Here is a 19,358-nt window from a genome sequence, read left to right as displayed (position 1 = left end):
GTATCCTGCCTCTTTCTATTTCTTCAGATTGGGTGATTTCATTTAACATAACAGTGTCACAGTGAAAACACATCTACTGAAGTCCTTCCCTAAATATACATTAACTTTTCTCTGTCTCAGTTCCCTCATCTGCAAAATGGGAATAACCATACCTGGCCTATCTACCTCCAGGGATTTTCATGAGGATCAAATAGTAACAGTGATAATTAGCATTTTTAAAGCACCTTAAGTTTACAAAACTTTATCTATCTATCTATCTATCTATCTATCTATCTATCTATCTATCTATCTATCTATAAAATCTCATTTGAGTCCCACAACAACCCTGTGTTTGAGGCATGATTTAACTCCAGTTTTTCTTACTCCAGCTACAGCACCACCTGCTTGCCTTAGATAGGCTATTATATGCAAAGTGACTTATGTAAGGAATTAGGATAACATGAATTACTATTATAACCACTATTTTTAAGTAAAGGAGACATACCACTGACAGTTTGGGGTCTAAATCCTGCAGAGTAGTACTGTCATTTATCCTGATCTACAAAATACCTTCATATTTCTTCTGAATTTCGGTTTCTAAAGTGCTCCTCCAATGTACTTACTTTCATTTTGACCTCCCCAACTCCAGAGGTAACCCTTTGAAATAATTCTGCCAATGCTGCTAAGCCTTGTCCTTCAACCTTCCACATACTGTTGCAGTCTTTTGGCAAATTCAGCCAATCATTCTGAATTGTGTGTCTTTGAGCCAGGTTATTGTGATGCTGATAAATGAGAAATAGATTGAGGCCATCAGACTCATTTTTTACTGCTCACCTTATTTCCAGATGTGGAAGGTAATGGATTTGGATTGGCTGCTAACACTGAGACTCATCAAAGACCATTTCCCCCCTAAGGGCATTAACTGCGATTTCTTGATTGAGTAGAAGCCTGAAGCATTTTGCATGTGGATTGGTATCACAGTTTAGGCAAATGGTTGGAGCAGAAAACCCTTTCTGCCACATTTGAGTTTGTCAAACTGAATAGCGATATTGCAAGTTGGGATTTAGAAGGCAGGTAAGCTGTCAAGGATAGCTATACAAGACTAGCCATTTTTACAAAGAGGAAAGGATAGCCCTATTTGCCCAAGATTAGCCAAGAGGAGGTCATTCTTCATGAGACCAGCTAGCTTCAGTGCATGACCAGCCAGACAAATCCGTTTGTTCTCTGAGGGCAACATCCACAGAAATGAGAGAGGATGAAGGTGAATTACATTTATAGGATTTGGAACAGGAAGGGAATTTAAAGGTTGTTAAATCCAACCTTGTCTTCTTCTGATGAGGAAACTGAGGCACAGAGAGGTAAAGGGACTTGTGCAGGAAATAACTAACAGAATGGGATTTTAACTCAGGTCCTCCAAATAGAAATGCAGTACTCTTTCTACTATACGAGACCACATCATGCTCTTATAGCATTAACGTAGGACTAGGTTCTGTCTAATTCAGTAGGGCTGGAGACTGATAATCTGTGCATCTCAGGGGGATAAAACTCTGAGGAAACTGGGTCATGCCACCCAAACTCATGAGAGACTAATTTATTCCAGAAAACAAATTTATTCAGTTATAATTTGCCTAAGGTCATATAGTGAGGAAGTGATAGCCCTGATTCAAACTCAGTGTGCCAAGTCCAGTACTCATTCACCAAACTATCCTACCATCTTATTAGTTATGTTTCCCCATTTGACTTGGAAGATGTATTTCAATGTAGTAGAATGCATAAATATCCAGTCTAATGAACACTTCTCTTCTTTCATTCGCTTTTCTCACCAGGACTAGGGGCTTCAGCCCTGTCATGATGCTACTTCCTATTACTCTTAGCTTTCTCCTAATTTCAATTTTTCTTTGTCTACTACCTCTCAGTCTCCTTGTGAGTACCCTCTTCAGACTGTGACTATGAGACAGTGACATTTCATTGAGAAGCCTCATGAGAAACCTCCTCTGTTTTCTCATTAACAGTGGTGGTTGGTGACAATGCTCGGTTCACTGGTTAGCAGCCAGTCAGTTAACTAGCATTTATCAAGTGCCTCTTATGTTTTAGGCACTGTGCTAAGCACTGGAGATGCAAAGAAAGGGGAAAAAAAAAAACCTCTCCCCAAACACAGTCTTTGCACTCAAGGAAGTCATAGTCTATCTAATAGGGGATACAACATGGACCATGTACAAACAAGATATATACAGGATAAATTAGGGATGATCTCAGAGGAAAGGCACTAAGATTGAGGGGGGCTAGCAAATGCTTCTTAGAGAAGGTAAGACATTGGCTAAGACCTGAAGGAAGCCAGGAAACCTAGGAGGCAGTGATGGAGAGAGGGAGCATTCCAGTGAATGGGGAAGAGCCAGTGAAAATGTTCGAAGTCCAGAGACAGGGGTGCAGGCAAGACACAACTATTATGTGATTGTACTTACTTGAAAACTTCAGGAAAAATATTTACCTCGATATCTGAATTTTCAAAATAATAATAATAATAATACCTTATGTTTAAGGCCAGGTAGAACTTTGACTGGGTAATAATGTGTGCAGAATGTGTGATGAATTGAATATACTATCTTCTATCTCTTGTGACTACTGGCTTATCTCCTCATTAAGGTTTTCTATAGGTGCACAAATGGTCTGGGGTGTTATATCAGAGATTACTAACATAGACATTTTCTAATTGGCTCACCCCAACATCAGCCTGAGCCGAAGAAAATCCTCTCTTCTTTTTGTGTTAACATCCTCTCTCTTAATCTTAGCACATTTATTGACATGAACTAAAATCATTGTAAATGACATACACTTTATTAGCAATTACAAATAATATAGAATACAGAATGCAAATATACATTTAATGGAAGAGGCTTCCATGAATAGTTATAATGGCTATAACTGAGGAAGTTGAATCTCTTCCCAGAACTCCTCCCACTAGTCAAAAATAAAATGGAAAATGGAGTGGTTAGATGGATTAAGAAAAACTAGAGCTTTCCCTAGGAAGTAGAGAATCAGAAAATCAGGAGAGGGATAGGAGAATCATCTAGGGAATCAGGAGAAAGATACATACTTACTGTAGTGAATTCCATATATCTTACCAAACCTGGTCTGCTCTTTGTTCCAGTCTGCTAGAACTGACCCACCTGATCTCATCTCTCTCCATCTTCCTTTATCCTCCAGGAATTATGAATTCTCAGATTCACTTACTTTCCTTGCTTTATATTTCAGAAGTATAGTTCCACGGTTCCCTGCTAGCTTGGCATGGCTCACAGTCCTTCCTTTCCTCCATTTTCCATGTGGCTTCTCAGTGTAAGTTCTTTCCAAAGCTTCCCAAAGTTCTTTAAAAGCTATGAAAATTGGGGAAATCTTAGTAATGCCTATATGCTAGTATTCCTGTTCCATCAAGACCCTATATCAACTCCTCAAGGAAGGGGTTACTCATAGATAGGTCCTTTTAGTTTTAACGTACATTTATATTCAATATTTCATTTTGTCCTCACAACAACTCTGTGATATAGATGCTATAAGTACCATTATCCTCATTTTGAAAATGAGGAAACTAAAGCTTAGAAAGCTTAATTGACTGGCCTGGGATCATATAGCAAGTATAGAGTGCAATTGAAATTTGACTCTGAGTCACCACCAGACTGACTCATTTTCTAACTCGGAATCAAAAGCCTTCATTAACTGTTTTCTACTTCAAACCAGCTTGGCATCAAATGCCGTTTCAGGTACGTTTCCTCATCTGCCAGACTTCCTTCTAGTGAGAATACTCTGTTCCAGTTAGAAGGGAAAAATTTTTTACTTCCTTCTTAAAAAAAAAGGAAAGTGCCCTTCCTACTTTTCTTCTGCCTGACAAGCATTACCAGCTGCTACAGGCTACTCTCGATTGGCAGACAATAACTTTTTCCCTTCAGTTGATGTTGTCCCTAGCAACCAGTTCACACAAATGTGCATATAAGTGTACTCATGCATGCTACACACACACACACACACACACACACACACACACACAGAGTATCTAATTAGATACAAATTACTTTAGCAAAATTTAGAAATGATTTCTGTAAACATTTTAACTGTACCAGAATTAAAAAGTTTTAAACAAAATGTATGTGACAACAAGAACAAATAGCTAGAAAGGCAGCACAACCTGAAGTGAATAGGGAGCTGTCCTTGGAATAGAAAAGAAGGGTTTAAATTCTGCCCTTGACACATAACAGGTTCTGTGGTCCTAGGCAAGTCACAGTCTCTTGATGTCTTAGTCAGCTTCCCAAAACTACAAATTACAATATAATTGTTGATCTGCATTGGTAAAGGGAGTTTTCCCATTCAAGAATTTTCTATTTCAGTGAAATCACAGGTCTAGACAAAAACAAAACATATCAAGCAAACTAAAAGCCAAAACCCCCCCCAAGAAAACAAAAACCCCAAACCCAACCCAAAAACTCTTGTTTACATAATACTTTAAGGTTTATAAAATACTTTCCTCACAACAACCCTTTGGAGTAGGTAGTACAAATACTGTTACCCTCGCTTTAGAGATAAAGAAAAAATTTGCAGTCCTCTAAAGCTCACAGGTCTTTCATAACAACTGGCATCTAATCATGCTTCTGAAGCTTTGGTAGGTCCTGACAAGATATAGAGGTTTTGGGTATGGGCCTGGCAATGGATTATATGTATATAATCTGATGACCAGCCTTTCCAAGTGTTAAGTGGCTTATTAACAGAGGCTTGGCCTCCAGATGCTTAATTTTTGGGCTACAACTTGTGAAGACTGTATACTAAGTCATGGAGATCCAGTGATGTGTGTCAATGGAGGGAGTACACTGATAATATGACACCTTCATGAAACATAATGAATGTCTTTTAGTCCCTCAAAGTAAATGGAAGTATAGAGTGGGGAAGGGAGAATTGGAAAGAGCTTTTCACTGCTGTTTTTTTATTTGGAGGGGTTACCCTTATTTTTGTCCAGTGATATCTCCCACTGTCTCCTGACCAGCTTTTCCTTGGCACCCCTTCCATTTTGAAGAATGGCCCAGAACAGCCATTTCTTATTTTCTGGACTTTACCATTATGATTTAGCTGTCTTCTTCTTCTTCTTCTTCTTCTTCTTCTTCTTCTCTTCTTCTTCTTCTTCTTCTTCTTCTTCTTCTTCTTCTTCTTCTTCTTCTTCACTGTGGGGCTTCTCCCACTGATGAGGTCTTCTGGGAACCTTTATTTTGGGGAAGGGTCCAGAACATCCCTCTATCTCTGGACTTTGCTACCATCCCTCCCCTGCTTTTCAGCTCTCCATTTGTGATGTCTTCCACCATTAGAGTATAGGTTCCTTGAGGGCAGGGGTTATCTTTATCTTTCTTTCTGCTTGTATTTGTATTCCCAGTACTTAGTACAGGGCCTGGCACATAGTAAGGCATTCAATAAATACTTGTTGATTGATCTCCCCTCCCCCTTTCACTCAGTACCTCCTTCCTTCTAGTCACACTCATGGCCAGCATGAATAAGGAAAAACAACAACTCTTTTTTAAAAGATGAAATTTTACTTAAATCTTGCACTATGCTTGAGTAGGAGACATTGAAAACCTACTTGAAGCATCAACACACCATTCAGCAGATTTCTACTAAAATAGGAGAGGATTAAAAAGTAACATATGCAATTCTCCAATTGTCACCTACTTGAATTCTAATCACCATATGTACTTACCCAGTTGATTCTGATATTTTCAGTTCTTAGGGTTGAAGGGTCTGCAATGACATCCTGAGATCTGAGAAGGCTCAAAAGTTTATGGTTAAATCCATCCTACTCGTGCTCCAACTGCTTGATTATTATGTAACATTCTGTTACAGGCAGTCTCCTCCTTCCCGGAACCTTTATCAAGTCTGTTTGTGTAGCCAATATTTTTAAAAATTTTTGTTAGGAAGAAAGTCCAGAGCTTTTGGAGTTGCAAATTCCAAATGGAGATTTGTACTGTAATTATGAGCACTGTCCTTTCCCCTTTTCTCTCTCTCTTTTTCAATCTCCTGGTCTTCAACATGTAATATTGCTTCGCATGTTTCCTTGGCTGAATACAATTTATAAAATAAAACAAATAAACAAAATACTAATGACTTTATCAGTGAACCGAAAAGACTGTATTTTGTAGTGGTGCTTAACCCTTCATGGAGCTTCTCTTCCACTTTTATTCCTTCTCTTTCTTCTCACCTCCCACCCCCAAAGTTCTTGCCCATGATTCTGTAAATACAATGGAAATTAATAAGTAAAACTAGTGACTAGGTACCTTGTGGGAGGAGGAAACCTGGAAAAAAAATTAGCCAGAAGGAATTCTTGTGATTTGAAAGGAAAATCATGTGTCTTTACAATGGTAAAAATAGGGTATATGTTGCTGTGATCTTTTTATGCTACTTTGGCCCATATTTGAATGAAGAATGAAAAAGGCATTTAAGTACTTACTATGCACAAAGCGCTCTGCTAAAGGCTGGAGATGCAAAGAGAAAATTAAGCCAGTCCCTGCTCTCAATGAGCTCACACAGAGGGGAATATATATACAGATTTCAGCTGCAAGTCAGATGGAAAGGTTCTATGCTCTTTAAGGTATAGTGGCAAGACAAATAATAACCTCTCTTCATTAAAGTCATTTCCATTGATAAAATCATATCAACTCCTAATGTTGAACCATTTGATTGTGCCAAAAGCTTTGGTGGCAAGAACTTTCTTTTCTGGGTCTTGAGTGAGTACCTATGGCTGTAGCACCTGCAGCAGCAGTTGCCAGGCTATACCTTCACAGGGATTGCTTTTCAGGTGATGGCTGAAGGTACTATACTGGAAGAATTGCTATTCCCAAGGCTCTTGGGTTTAGGGTCCTGGGATTTCTCCATTGGAGTCTGAGGGGAGATTGTGGTCAAGGTGGTGGTGTTTCGACACACATGCTACCTCATGTTTCCTCACTGTGCCTTTCTCATTCATGCTACTTCCATGGATCTGTGATCTTGTCTAGGTAGATGATCCCTCCAATGATGTGAATTATAGCTCATTCACATTTTCTTATCCCATGCCACTTTTGTCTATGTCTTCTCATTAATGCTCCATTGACAGTCTCTTCAACAGGTTGGAAGACTTTGCCTAGTTTTCTTCTTCTTCTTCTTCTTCTTCTTCTTCTTCTTCTTCTTCTTCTTCTTCTTCTTCTTCTTCTTCTTCTTCTTCTTCTTCTTCTCCCAAATTCACTTGAAGTCATGGTGCCGTGGACAAACACTGAGAAAGTCTAACTCAAAGTTTTCAATATATATATATACACAAATATATATATATATATATATATATATACATATATATATAGATATATTTTATTTTCTCCCACTTACATGTTAAAAGTGTTGAGTTCCAAATTCAATCCTTCTCTCTCTTCCCTTTCCCCTCACTGAGATGATAAGTAATCAGATATAGGTTATACATGTAAAATCATGTAAAACATTTCCATATTAGTCATTTTGTGTGAGAAGACTCAAATAAAAGAAAAAGAATTGAGAGTTGAAAATAGTATTCTCAAACCAAAATAAAACCATTGTTTAGTTAAGTAGTATTTCTTTAAATCTTGCTCTCAATTTAAAAATAGAATTCAAATTTTTGTTTAAAAATTAAAACACTCTCTTACCCCCTCCCAATCAAAACAAATAAAACAATAACCAAACCATAATTTCATGAAAGAGTATGTTAAATTTTTGTGGTTACCACCATAGGTGGCCAGGGTTTTCACACCATAAAATTATATCTAAAGTTCACCATCCACCTGGTGGCAGCATATCCTAATTATGGACAAAATTCTTGAAAGCAGAAGTTTTCAAACTTTTTGCTTTTAGGACCTCATTACACTCCAAAGAGTTTTTGTTTACCTGGGTTATATCTATCCATACTAAAAATTAATTGCTAAAATTTTAAAATATTTATTAATTTATTTAAAAATTATAATAAACCTATTGATGTTAACATAAATAATGTAATTTTATGAACAACTATGTTTTCTCAAACCAAAAAAGTGAGAAGAGTGACATTGTTCTACATATTTTTGCAAAATTCTTTAATGTCTGACAATAGAAAACAGCTGGATTCTCAAATCCGCTCTGCATTTATTTTGTTGCAGTGTGTTGCATTGATTGAAATATGTAAAGAAAATCTGGCTTCTCACAGATATGTAGCTGGAAAGTATTTAATAGATAAAAACAGATTAGTATTATTATTTAAATAGTTTTATCTTCAGGACTTCCTGAAAGGTTCCACTAACTACACTTTAACCACCTTTGCCTTAGAAGAAATAAGCTGTTACCTGAGTTCCGTTTAAATCCAAGCTGGGCATGGGGGCTCACATCTGTAATTCCTGTTATTAGGAGAGGTTGTGTCTCTTAGACAGCTTTAATTTGGGAGCTCTGAGCTGCAGCAGAGCTTAAGCACTAAGTCTGGCACTTATTATGGTGAACCTCTGGAGTGGAGGGCCACCAGGCTGCCTAAGGATGACAAGCACAAGTTTAAAAAAATGGTGCCTGTTAAAACTTCCATGTTGATCAGTAATGGGATCTCAATGGCTGGTGAATGGCTGCTGCACTTCCCCAAACAGGGGTGAGACAGAGAAGACCCAAAAAATCTATAAAGTGAGGACAAAAGTGACTTCCCAGTTTTAGATTCCCTTGGGTACACACACACACACACACACACACACACACACACACACACACACACACACATTCTTTACTGCTAAGGAATCTCTGTCTCCCTCTTAATGTTATTAAGTGAAATGAGAGAATATTCTAATATTTGGCACTAAATTTTTTCTTTGCTATCAATTCAGAAAAAGTTATTGACAATTATTAGGATAGGCAAGAAATTAGTTATCTTTGTTCCAGAGTCTAGTAACTCAGCTTTGCTGGTTCAGAAACTCAATTACCCATTCATTCAGAGATGATCAAATCCAAGTCCTAGGACAACTGTCTCGTGTTAATCAAACTCATAGGAAACCAATTTTTAAATCAGAACAAAAATTCATTATTTTATAATGGAAAACTGATCATGTAATTGGTTCTGGTCATTCATTCCCTACTCCCATGTCAGTGTACCAGGGAAGCTAAAATATCGTTCAGAAGGCTGTTTTAAAGTATTTGCAGTCATTGATGATAAAAAGAAAGGCACCATGTATATCAAAATAGAAGCATCTTTTTTCCCTCAGTAATAATAAAGGAAACAAAAATGCCTATCAGTTGGGGAATGGTCAAAAAAGGTTAGGTATTTGAATTTAATGAAACATTACTATGTTCTAAGAAGTGATAAATATAATAAATATAGAGAAGCATGTGAAGATTTATATGAACCAAGTGAAGCAAACAGAAACAAACAAAAAATACACAATGACTACAATAATGTAAATGGAAAGAAGGAAAACAAAACAATTAAATCTATATTCTTTGAAATCATAATGACCAAACTTGGCCCCGAAGAGAAAGTATCTGTTCCTTCCTCTTATTTGCCAAGGTGGGGGACTGTGAGTGTGGAACACTGGATATAATGTCAGACATTTTTGATGTATTGGTTAGTTAATTTTGCTGAATCATTCTCCAAATCCCCTTCCACATTTTTATTTCTCTGTTATAAGGGATGGCTCCTTGAGGGAGAATAGAGGGAGGGATAAATTGGGAAAATGTAGATGATAGAAAAAAAATCAATAAAAAGTTATTTCTTTTTTAAAAGAGCATATAATCAGAAAGAAAAGAAAAATGGTGATGAGATATTCCATATAGGCTGTAGTAAAACCTTATCATGCCTTTCCTCATATAAGGAGTTGATCAGGAAAGTTCCTTGTTCCATTTGATAAGCTTGAAGGTAAATGTTTGGAAATTTAATTGTATCTTCTGATGGAGGGTGTGGACATGCTTACTAACAACTTAGAGAAGATTAGGAGGGACTTTTGGTTTATATCAAGGAACACCTCATGAAGAAGAGGACATTTCCTTAAATCACATCTATTGGAGATTAATTGATTATCTTGAGTTATGTTGGATTGATAGGACATGAATTGGTTGGTTCAGACCAGTTGGTTGGGAATCAGAACCATTTTGTGCTGGACCTATGGGGGAAAAAGACATCAATTACAAAGTTGGCTCTAGAAGAGATCCTGAGGGAGCTAAACATGGACCAGAGAGCAGCCAAGCTGAGAAGGAACCTAGATTTTGAGGGGCTGAAGCGAAAACTTGCATAGGTATATAACCTTCCATCCAGTAGCTTCAGGTGCAGGTATTCTCACCTATAAGGACTCTGAGTTCCTGGCTCTAGCAATGGAGAAGAAGTACTATAACCAACCTCTTAAAAATGACTGAGTGACTAGAGTTCTTGAATACTAAATTCTTGGGTGGAGGAGAGGCAATTCAGCAGGCAACACCGGAAAGGTTGAGGATCAAGCCTTCGATGAAGACAAGGAGGAGGTCCTGGGTAGCCCTAGACTCTAGGAAAGAAGAGGATCTTAGAAGCTAGACTTCTAGTGAGAAAGAGGAATTCTTGGGCAGTGCTAGCCTTGGATTGCCTCTTCCAAAAACTCCAAATTTGAGGATTTTCTTTCTAGCAAGAAGGGAGAGATTCCTTTATGTTTCCAGTCTCTTGAAGGTGGGGGTAGGGAGCAGATAATCATCCAAGTGTTTCTTAGATCTGCAAGAAAAGCAAAGGAATAAGTCATGATATAAGAAAACAGAAGACCCAGATTTTGTCTATGACTATGACCATGAGTTATTTTGATTGTGAAGGTTTTATGAGAAGGGGTAGCCTCTCTAGCAGTCCCATTTATTTCCTTTTTTAGGGGGGAGTGGAGTGGGAGAGGGATCCAGGTTCTTTGCATAGTATCATAATGCTAGAGCACTGTATGCATCCCTAGGGCAAAAGTCAGACTCTGAAATATTTTCTTGACAGTAGTAAGTGGTTGCTTTTCTAAGAATCCAGACCAGAGGGTGTTTCTATTAAGTCTAAATGACTTAGGGCCATGGGTAGGGGTGTGTGTCAGGAGGGAAGATGGGATTCACTGGAGAAAGAGAAAAATTGTGTTAATTGTTTAAAGGCAACTGTTAGTACTTTATGCTTTTTCTGTGGGAATAAATTAAATTCTATCTTTGCCTTATATATGCGTTGTTACCTTAAGTACTAACATGAGAACTACGGTCTGTTCTACACATTTCCGTGGAGACCTAGACAAGAGTTATATTTGAGCTACGTACTGAGATTTCCCAGAAGGATTTCTAAGTGGAGGCAAAATAAGCCAGAGGGTTATGATTTGGAAATGGAGGGAGTGGTGGTGTCAGTGCTTTTCCCAAGCTTAAACTTAATCTATGTAGGCCAAGAACCTGGTGGGGGATGGTAGGAGAGGTCACAGTTTACACTATTAATTCTTAGCCCAGTGCTTTCTATAGTTGGCAGTTCATAAAAATGTGTTGAATTGAATTGAAGTGACACAGACACTGAAGCATATGAGGAGGCAGTGAATACTAAGTCAAAGGACAGACAGAGAGAACATAGTTTTTTCATTTTTTCTATAATCTGGCAATCATATAGTCACTCAATTGAGAACACTTTTTTCTTAGGGGTGAATACCCTGGGACATTTTTCTTCTCCAGTTTCTCTTTGTCCAAGAAGTTCTATGTGGGGTGGAGTGATTATGTTAGCATTTAATATCACTTCTATTATCTTATGGTTTTATGTTAATTCCAAAATCTATTTCTTCTTTGACTTTGGTCTGATTAATTTTTTAAGTGCTTAGCACAGTGCCTGGCATATAGTGAATGCTTAATAAACTTATTCTCTCCCTTCTCTACTTAGTTCTGGGTGTCTTCTAGAGGCTTATTGTGTATTGTATTTGGGTCTCTAGGAGCCATTTTCTATTTCTTATCATATATATGTGTGTATATGTATGTGTGTGCATGTGTGTGTGTGTGTGTGTATGTGTGTGTATGTAAATCTTCTTTCTTCACAATGTCTACCTAAATGGAATCTAAAAAAAAGTACCATTGATATATATGTATTTCAATATTTGTGCTTAATGAAATGTTCTATGAAAATTTATCAGAAAATTGATTTTGCTCAGCTTGAATAAAAAAAGACATATTTGAAAAATAGTCAAAGACCATAAACATAATCAAAATCAATATATGTTCAATGAAGATGTATAATGTGCTAGTCTTGGATCAATGGAAAGAGCACTGGACAAGTAGGCAGAGACTTGGTTCTATTCCTGTCTCTGCCATTTACTAGCAATGGTGATCCTGGGCAAGTCATTCAACCTATCTTGATCTTGGCTTTTTCATCTGTAAGAAATGGAGGTTTGCCTGGATTTTATCTGATGTCCCTTCTATCTATAACACACATATGAAGTATATGCACACATATACATGTATATATGCATATAGATGTATATTTGTATATGTATATGTTTGTGTGTATACATTCATGCATGGAATGAGAAATACATTTTCAGACATGGCCAATGTGTGGATTTGTTTTGCTTGAAAAAAATGTATTTTAAAGAGAGAGCTTTTATTTAGGGAAGGGATTATGAGAGATAGTGAGGAGGGTAGTGATAGTGACAACATAAAAGGAAGAAAAGAGACAAAAGAGTGCCATTTAAGAAATTTAAAAAATACACAGAAGAGAGCAGAATGAATTTCAGAAGGGGGTATGAACAAGGAGGGCAATGCTAAAGCTACCAAGTTATATTTAATATCTATGCAGTACTCTGTCTTGGTCCACTTTTCCTTTATAACCCACAGATTGTATTTCCCCCCATTGGACAGCTGCTACATCATTAACATTCCTCCTCCCATTAACATTCAGCAAGTAGACTCTCTTAACAAAAGCATTTTAACCAAATAGTTAAAGCAAGAGCAATAGTTATAAAACATTCCTTCCATAGACCTGAGGGGCACTTTTCCATCAAAATGGGTCTTTGGGGAAGAGTGGACTCAAACTTGAGAAGAATGACAGTGCCCCATAAATGGAGGAAGCACTTGTGGGTGTGACACTTCACAAATGTGGAAGTGCATATTTTCAATGTCCTCCCTCTATGGTTTTTTTTTTTAATCTGTTTTGAACTGTTAGGGGTGGTATCAGTGAGAGATGATGGTTCTGCTAGTAGGCTTGGCTGCTCTACTGATGGTCTGGGCTAACGCCACAGAGGGCACATTGTTTCAGATGGATTGATTGATTTGCTGGGCTCTCTTGACTGGGCTGTTCTTCAGTTGGGCCAGGCTGTCCTTCCTTTCAGCTTCACTTGCTTCTTAATGGTAGCTGTTGTCTTCTCATGTCCCATCTTTCACTTCAATCTCATCGGATGCCTTCAGCTGAGCTAGAGCTATTTTTTTTTTCAGAAAGGGAGGAGAGCTTTTTAAACCTAGGATTGTCAGAAGAATCAGTTGCTGCTTGGGGTGTGCTTTGAGGTTTGCTTTTTTTTTTATCTCCTGGGTAGTAGGTGGCTGTACTGTGAAGGATAGCCTCTCTCTTTTTTCTTCACTTCCCAGGCTGCTGGTGGCAAGGAAGAGAGATATAACCTCTTCTTTTCTTTTTTTTCCATCCCCTAGGTAGCAGGCGACAGTGCAGAGGTATAGTCTATGGTTTTCATGGACAACCCTTCCTGGTTCAGGCCTTGATCCCCACAGTGAGAGAGATAACACTCTAACGTGTGGTAACGATGCAGTATACTTCACAAATTCTCATCAGCCTAGAGCCATTTGCTGAGAGCAATCACCGATTGACTCTGTTTTTTCAACTTTTTAACTCTAATATTCCCTTGCTAGCCTGATGCAAATAAGCCTGGGCTCGAGGCAGTCTATGTCCTGAGTTATGTCTGTCGACAGACACTTTCTGTCTTGTCTTTACCCCTTGCTACTTGCCAAAGTCACAAAGGGCACATCTTTACCTATACTTACAATTTTTATTTAATAGATAATCACAGTATCACATACACTCCTCTGTTTTCTGTTCTTTTTGTAAGGAAATGTTTATGTTGATGTTCGACAAAATTCATAATGATGAAAAAGAAATGGAAAAGATGGCAAAATGAGAGATCATGGATTCATTGAGTTATAAATACAAACAGGAGGTAATGCTAAGTAATAGATCAATAAAATTCAGTTCAACTTCTATAAAATGCTCTGATCCTGGTGTTCATGACCCTCCATAATTAAATGCCAAACTGTCTTGCCAATTGCAGTTCACATTGCTCCCCTTCATGGATGCTGTGTTGCATGCCTCCTTCTTGCCCTGCCCCCTCCTGTCTCCATGCTTTTGCTCATTCCATTCCTCATGACTGAAATGGACTTCTCCTTCTTTTTCTCACAGACTCCAATCTCTATCAGTTGAAGGCCTTTCTTTCTTTCAAACCTCAACTCAAGTGACACCACAACCATATATATCTTTTCCTGGTCCTATTAAGTGAAACTAATTTCTTCTTCATCATATGTCTCCTAACATTTTGTCTGAAACTCTCCAGAGTTATTTCACTCTCCCCTCTGTCATAGTTATTTGTATACATGCCAACCCTCCACTGTATTATAAGCTCCTTGAAGCTAGTGTTGGGCCAGCATCTATTTTTGTATCCCTAGCACTTAGCACAGTGCCTTTCTTGTCGTAGCCAATTAATAAATTTGAGTTAAGTTGAATTGAATTCAATTGAATCATATCAAATCAAAGAGTGATGGGTATCCAGGCATCTGAGTGGCAGACATGGAACAGTGAATTAAAGTATAGACTGAGAGAGGTTGTATTCTCCTACTTCCTTTTATCAGTTACACACCCTCTCTTTCATTAGCTGGGCCAAGGATGTCCATCAGGAAGCCATTAGTGAGAGAAATTCTAGAGACAGCACCAGAGATGCTTTTTTGGGGTCCTTCCACTGAGAAGACTGGAGTTGAGTTCCCTTAAGAATATAAGCACCTGTCTTCCTGCCTATATCTTCTTCTCCCATATAATTCCTGAATCCCTGGCCCTTCACCCTTCAATTCCCTAGGTTAAGAAACAAGATGTTTCCAATGCAATGCCCCTCCTGTACAAACACATCTCTTTGCTTTTTGTATGTCTGATAACTCCTTAACCTGTTCTTTACCCTTGTTGCCTACTCTAGGTGTTCATACCAACTAATTCTCTTTTGGTGATATTTGACTCTACCAAGTCTGAGTTCCGTGATAAGCCACTTTAGATGTCCTTTCCTATTGACCTTTCTCTATGTATAATACACCAATTGTCCCTGAAATACTCTCATTTTAAGTTTTCTGTTGCTGCTTCTTGTAGCATTTCCCCATCTTTTTCCTCCCTGTCCCCCTAAAAACATTTCTGGAGAAAGTCAGTAGCATCTACTTAGTCACTACGAATTCATAATATGTCACTCTGTCTTCAAATACTCACAGGTTTCAGCCTTAAGAAAAGGATTATACTTGCCAATATTGCTCTTTCTATCCTGTTCTTCTCCTTTCATTTACATACTTCTCAAATGAATAGTGAATTCCCTTTCTCCAACTAACTCCTCACCATCCATTTCTTCTTAAAATTCTGCAACTTGCCATCATTCAACTGAAATTCTTGTCTTGAAAGTTACCATGTTCTTCATGCCAAATCCAGTGATATTTCTTCATATTTATTCTCCTGAATCTCTATAGCATTTCTCAATGTTGACCTTCCTTGACATTCATTTCTCTCTTGTACTCTGTGGCACTCTATTACCACAGTTTCTCTCCTACTTCTTTGACTAATTTCCTTTTTCTTTCACTGACTCTTTTTTTCCTCTTGTCCCATCACTTCATCAAAAGTTTAGTATTTAGTCCTCAGCTCTTCTCCTTTTATATTTATTCCTTTGGAGATTGCTTTGCTTGAATTCTCTCACTTTCTTATGCAGATGACTTCCAAATTTCTCTCTAGGCCTTAACTCTCTCCTGACTCATACCTTCCCTGCCATTTCCTTCTCCAGCTCATTTTACAAATGAGAAAACTGAGGCAAACAGGGTGAAGTGATTTGCCTAGGGTCACACAGCTAGTAAGTGTCTGCGGCTGGATTTGAACTCACGAAGATGAGTCTTCCTGACTCCAGGCCCTATCTACTGCACCACCTAGCTGCCTATTTAGGATTAGAAGATCATCTATTTAGAGCTAAAAGTGACTTACTTCAAAGGCCACCTAGTCTGATCTGCTTATTTTTACAGATGAGTAAACTGAAATCCAGAGAGGGTAACTAACTTGTCCTAGGTCAAAGAAGCTATATGTGTCAGGTGGGATTTGAACCCAGGTCCTCTGACTCCTGAGACAGGAGTCTTTCTACTGTACCACAACTCTACTTGGGTGTCCAACTTTCCACTCATATTCTTAAGGTTTTACAGTTTCAATGATGCAACTTTTCCTAGGAGACTGGTAGAATGGTCTTTGAGTGTTGCTATAGCCAGAACATTTATCACGCTTTGGCCAACCCAGAGATAAGTATCCCTTAATTTAGCTAGATCTGTTCAACAGCAACAGGGAGACATAACTGGGCCTATACTCAAAACCTTCTTATGGTGATAGGGGGCAGCTAAGTGGTACGGTAGATGGGGTGCTGGTCCTAGAGTCAGGAAGCCTGGGTTCAAATTTGGCCTCAAACACTTACTAGCTGTGTGATCCTGGGCAAGTCACCTAACCCTGTTTGCCTCAGTTTCCTCATCTGTAAAATGAGCTGGAGAAGGAAATAGCAAATCACTCAAGTATCTTTTGCCAAGAAAACCTCAAGTGGCGTCATGAAGTGTTGCACGTGACTGAACAAGAAAAAAGAGTGATAGAGCCTACTCGAGTTAATCGTCTGCTGGTATAGCCTTAGAGAACTCAGGAAAATATCCACATCATGAGTAAACATAGGTGTAGGAATTCAGTGAAAATGCTTTGATACCCAAGATGTCTAAAATGGAAGTTCAAGTGTTGCCATCCCCATAAATCAAGTCCCTTGGTTGGTTTCCATCAAGTGGAAATGACATCATAATTCTCTCAATCACTCGGGTTTGAAACCTCAGATTCATTTTTGACTTAACCCTCTTAACGTCCAATCAATCTACAAATCATGTCCATTCTTCCTTCACAACACTGCCACATCTGTCCCTTCCTGTTTCCATTGTAACCACCCAAATCCAGGACTTTATTATCTGAGGCATAAGATTTTCTCTCTGGGAGCTTGATCCTCAGTCCCTCTACTACTCAAACCCCAATCTCAGCCCATGTGTGGTCAATTATTTGTGTATTCTCATCTACAGAGCCTGAATTAGCTCTGCTGGAAAGAGGAAATGGATTTTCTTTCTTTTAAAAAAGATATATTCATAATTTTTTATCACAGTAATTTCCAGATAATCTCTCTACTTCCCAGTGAGCTTTCTCTTTAAGCAAACAATTAAGCAAATCCAACTGATGCAGTAATCACAGCTGATGAGATATGTGGCATTCTGCACCAGGAATCACCTACCTAACTGAGGAAAGGAAGGAGGTGCATAGGAAATGTATTTTCTATATTCATTCATTCTTGGTCTTTTCAATGATGTTCTGCTTATGTTTTTGCCTCTCCCTGCTTGTGAACTTGATGCATATTCATTCTTCCTATTGATGTTGTGTGCATTTGTGAAAGAGTATGCCCCAGTTTATGAGGGGACATATTTTATTGCTACTGTAGTTCATGCTCTGGAGCTACTCTCTCAACCATCAGTCTCACTAGTAGGGCAGGTCCCTAGGAGTCTTGTGCCTACATCTCTTCTCAGGAATACAGGAACATTAAGGGTTTGGGGTTGTTTTAGAATAATATAGTATACTAGATCTATATCCCAAAGAGACTAAAAAAATGGAAAAGGACCCACATGTACAAAACTATTTATAGCAGCTCTTTTAGTTGTGGCAAAGAATTGGAAATTGAAGGGATGCCCATCAGCTGGGGAATGGATGAACAAGTTGTGGTATATGATTGTGATGGAATACTCTTGTTCTATAAGAAGTGATGAACAGGATGCTCTCAGAAAACCAGGAAAAGCTTACATGAACTGATGCAAAGTGAAGTGAGCAGAACCAGGAGAACATTGTACATAGTAACAGCAAGATTGCGTGATTATCAACTATGAATGACTTAGCTATTCTCAGCAATATAATGCTCGAAGATAATTCCAAAGGATTGTAATGAAAAAATGCTATTCACCTCCATAGAAAGAACTGAATAGTCTGAATTGAAGCATATTTTTTAAAACTTTTTTTATTTTTCTTGTGTTTTTTTTTTGTGGGAGGGGGCTAAGTTTTCTTTCACAACATGACTAATATGGAAATGTTTTGCATGACTTCACATATATAATCTATATCAGATTGCTTAAGGAATTCAAGCCTTCTCAATGAGGAAGGAAATGAGGGAGGGAAAGAATTGTGAACTCAAAATTAAAAAAAAAGAATGTTAAAAGTTTTTACATGTCATTGGAAGAAAATAAAACATTTTAAAAAACAGAAATAATATAGTGCATAAGCCCCTAGTTGTGTGCTTTCCTGAACATTATCAGCTGACATCAATTAGGCAGCTGGATTTAATTTGCTATTGGAAAGGGATATTAACTATGGTGATATGGTTAGTGCGAAACAACTGTTCTCTCCCTTCTTCCACCCTAAAGTCTAAAACATACTTTCTCCCAAGTAATACAGAGGCCAGGAAAAAGTGGGCTCAAGCTTAGAGAGCACATGTGGATAACTCATAGAAAGTTTTTTTTCTTTTTCTGGATTCATCAAGTCCCCTATTAGATATAGAATAATTTTTGCTGCTAGGCTCCTTGTAGAGCCTTGAAACTCCTTTCCTCATAATTTCTAGCCAGTCCTCCTCTTCTGATGCAGTCATTGCTACCAGATGGTGTTGTCCTGGGGATCCTCCTCAGATGGCAATGAAAAAGTACAAATCCTCTGGTTTTTTGAATTCTGCTATCTCCTCCTCCATGCAAGAGGTGGAGAGGAGACCAAAGGCAAGGCTGAAGGTAAGGCATTCTCCTTACCCTCAAGTGATCCCTGTCTCTCTCTTATTATCTTTCTCTTTTTCTTTCCCTTTTTTCTCCTTCCTTCCTTCCTTCTTTTGCCCTCTTTCTTTCTCTCCACACACCCATATGCCCACCTCCCTACCCTACATCCCACATTCCATGCTCAAATCTGTTGGGTTCTGAACTGGTTTGTTATTTTATAGACCTACGGAGTATGACCGAGTCCCTCAACCAATCTGAATAGAATTTCTATGATACTTAGTTGAAATGCTTTTTGCTTGCTTGATTAATGTTCTGGCCTTGATCAAATATAGTTCATACTGCTGACTGATTGATTCTATTGA

Source organism: Phascolarctos cinereus, unplaced genomic scaffold (genome assembly GCF_003287225.1).
Source record: "Phascolarctos cinereus isolate Bilbo 61053 unplaced genomic scaffold, phaCin_HiC Scaffold_726;HRSCAF=1367, whole genome shotgun sequence".
Taxonomy (NCBI): domain Eukaryota; kingdom Metazoa; phylum Chordata; class Mammalia; order Diprotodontia; family Phascolarctidae; genus Phascolarctos; species Phascolarctos cinereus.
This window is presented reverse-complemented; position numbering follows the sequence as displayed.